This window comes from Octodon degus, unplaced genomic scaffold (assembly GCF_000260255.1).
Source record: "Octodon degus isolate 3935 unplaced genomic scaffold, OctDeg1.0 scaffold00093, whole genome shotgun sequence".
In the NCBI taxonomy this organism is placed as follows: Eukaryota; Metazoa; Chordata; class Mammalia; order Rodentia; family Octodontidae; genus Octodon; species Octodon degus.
This window is the reverse complement of record NW_004524669.1, coordinates 8,451,446-8,454,924: the sequence shown is the minus strand read 5'-3', so window position 1 is coordinate 8,454,924 and position 3,479 is coordinate 8,451,446. Positions and strand designations below refer to the sequence as shown.

Below are 3,479 nucleotides of genomic sequence, written 5' to 3'. Positions count from 1 at the left end.
CTCTCCCTCTCCCTCTCCCTCTCCCTCTCTCCTTTTGTACCAGGAATCAAACCCTTGTAAGGCCGGCACTGTGCCACTGAGCTATATCCCTGGCTGACACTAAAAACTTTGCATTGTCAAAAATATCTGCTCCTGGGGCCAGGGAGATGGCTCAGTAGAATAAACACTCACCTGGCAAGCGCAAAGGCCTGAGTTCAATCCCCAGTTCTGAAAAAAAAAAAATCTGCTCCTGCCCAACACCAGCTCCACACCCTTAAACCCTGGAAGGAAGGAGACTAGGGTGGGGTGAAGCCATCTGGGAAGTAGCCTGATCTGCTAACTGCACAACCCCAGAACAGAAGAGATCAAAGCCCTGCCCTTGGACTTCTCGCGAGCACCAGGCAGTTCTCCACAGTGTGCTCTAGACCTGCCCTCAGCCTAAGGAGGGGTGTACAGACAGGACACTGAGTGCTCTGCTGGGCGTTCCAGCTCACACAGGTGGTCTTGCCCTGAAGAGCTGCATACTTCTCTCCTTTGATAACTGAGCTCTGTTCCTGAAACCAGGCCAAGTGAAATGATCGCTAAATGCAGAACTGTGCATAGTATGTACATCACAATATTCAGAACAGGGCTGGTGAGATGGCTCAGTGGTCTAAAGCACCTACTTAGAACAAGCTAAGCTAAACAAAACACAGGGACCACGGTTCAATCCCCCAGCACCACATGCCAGCCAGCCCCGCCCCCTGGTGGGCTAAACTGGCCACACACACACACACACACACACACACACACGCAAATAAAAATGAAAAAGAATGATAAACTCGAAACCTTTAAAAAATATTCAGAACAAAGAAAAGGTCACAGGAAACTCAGACTTGATGACATTACATTTATTTGCTCAACTTTTTTTTTTTTTTGGTATTTTAGTACAGGGTCTACAGGGTCTCACTATGTAGATCTGACTTGTAGTGATCCGCCTGTCTTCAGCCTCCCAAGAGCTGGGATTACAGGGGCATGCCACTACGCCCAGTCTCAATCACCATCCCAGCGTACCTCAGGGGTGGGACCGGCACAGCATTCTGGGGTTGACCCCAGTCACTGCGTCTGCCTCAGCGGGCGCTTTAATCTGCTGAGCTATTTGTGTGTCATCCTTGCACAGGGGCCATGCTAATCTTCTCTGTATCGTTCCAATTTTTAGTATATGTGCTGCCGAAGCGAGCACTTGCTGAGCTATTTGGCTGGCCCTTATTTGCACAACTCTTACGTGCAGTGCTGCAATGTATAACAGTACAGAACTATAGTAGTGTGCTATACAATACAATCAACAAAAATTTCGGTACTGTGTGAACAAGGTGTACTATCCAAAAAAAGAAGACACTGAAGCTCCATAAACAAGATGTATAGGTGTGGTGGCACATGTCTATAATTCAAGTGCTCTCAAGTCTGAAGCAGGAGGATCACTTTAAGTTTGAGGCCAGCCTGGCTGCAAATTGAGTTAAAAACCAGCCTGCACTGCATAGTGAGACCCTGTCTTAAAAATACAGGGAGCAACCAAAAAAACCCTAACAAGTACAGAACTCTACAAAAAAATAAAGGCCAGGCATGGTAGGACACTCCTATAATCCTTGGGAAGCACTGGGGAGGCTGAGGCAGGAGGATTATTGTGAGTTCAAGACCAGCCTGGGCTGCAAAGTGAGCTCCAACTTTTACATGGCCTGAACTCGCTCTGCAGAGCCTACTTCTGTGTTTATCTTTTTTGTCTTTTTTTTTTTTTTTTTTTTTTTTTGCGGAACCGGGGATTGAACTCAGGTTGTTGCGCTTGCCAGGGAAGCACTTACTCCACTGAGCCATCTCCCCAGCCCAAATGGAATAAGGATTTTTTTTTTTTGCTCCGAATACCTTCAGGGCAGGTTTGGCTGGCTTGAGTTGTGGGGATCAAGCCAAAGCAACCTTAGCCTGACTGCTTTGTTGAAGTAGCCACTTAAAGAACTGAGCTAAGAGGCAGGACCCCTATCTTTAATAAATGTAAAACCTTGCTAGAAAAAAAAAAAAAAAACCTTGCTAGAGTAGGAAGATTGCTCAGTGGCACAAGCACCAGCCTGGCAAGTACAGGGTCCTGAGTTCAATCCCCAGTATTCAAAACAAAAAATTTAAAGCCTTGCCATCATTTGTACTTGTCTGGGCCATTTCTTTGCTCAAGACAGAAGGAACCTGGAAGCTGCCTCTAGAAGGTGACTCCAGCACCCCAAGCCCTGTAACACTGGGACCTAAGAGACTCAGCGCTGTCCCTGCTGACCTTGAGCTCTTCCCTGCTCCACCTGTGCTGGCCCCTACCCTGAAGTGATCCTCCTCCTGTCTCGCTCAGTCTTGGCCTGCCAAGTGCTAGAATTGCAAGTGTGTACCACCACACCCTGCTCTTTTATATTTTAAGATAAGGTCTTTTTAAGCCACTAAATTGTCTAGGCTGAGCTTGAGAGTGCAGTGTCTTTGCCTCAGGCTCCAGCAGTGCCAGAATTACAAACTGGCACCACCACACCCACCCAGTTTAGCTAGTCTGAGCCGGAGAAAATGGCTTGAAGCTTCCTGAAGAGTGGCTGGGGCAGGAGTCACCTTCCCTGCAGGCTGAGTCACCCTGTCCGAGGTGTTATCTGTGTAGAGCCCAGGGCCACTTGCCTTTCACTGATAAAGTGAGCAGAGCCTCCGAGCACCCTGCCACCCGTGAGTCCTGGCGTGGTGGTGTGGGAAGTGAAATGACAGCAGTGGTCTCGATTCCCAGCCCTGGGACCCGAGGTTTAGGACAGCTGCTGGTGCCAGGGGTGGCAGTCACATCTGTGATCTCAGACTGCGGTGAGACTGAGGCAAGAGGATCGGAAGTTTGAGTCTAGCCAGGCAATTTAGTAACTTAACACAATCTTGTCTTGAAATTTTGAAAAATAAAAAAGGCTGGGAATGTAGCTCAGTGTGAAGGACCTCAGTTCAATCCTCACATTGAAGGAAAAAAAAAAAAAAAGACAGAGGCTGGAGACTTCCGGGTGTTGACCAGGGAAGTCCAGAGCTGAACCTGGGAAAGCTGGCCTTGAAGTGTTCCAGGAAACCACTTAAGCTACTTTTATCTTGGCGCCCGCCCGTGGTCTTCACAGGAATGAAATAGGATAGGTAAATTTAGGGCTGAGAAGACTGGCTTGGTGACTTTCCTGAATGACATGCCTACATCTTGTTATGGGTCACTCAGAATAGGAACCAGATCAGCCAGGTTGGAATTTGGAAAGCCATCTATTACTGAGCTCAGGGCCCCCATCAGGTCTCACGCAGGAGAGGACCGAAAGGCAGCTAGCCCAGGAAGCAGGGGGCTTTTAAAACATGAAACCACACTTGTTTGGTAAACAAATTCATTGACACAAAACAATGCTTTCAGGGTCATTGTGACCACTACCTAAACTAAATTTCCTGGGGCTTTGTTTTACTTTCTGGTTATCTTGCACCTGAGTAAGTACCTGCAG

General features: G+C 47.9%; 1 non-coding gene across 1 annotated transcript; it reads right to left on the bottom strand.

The window, feature by feature from the left end:
* Window positions 1–1,099: 1,099 nt before the first annotated feature.
* Window positions 1,100–1,201, bottom strand: LOC111818519. The gene has a single exon (XR_002822493.1). It is a non-coding gene; the product is annotated as a U6 spliceosomal RNA (small nuclear RNA).
* Window positions 1,202–3,479: the final 2,278 nt, after the last annotated feature.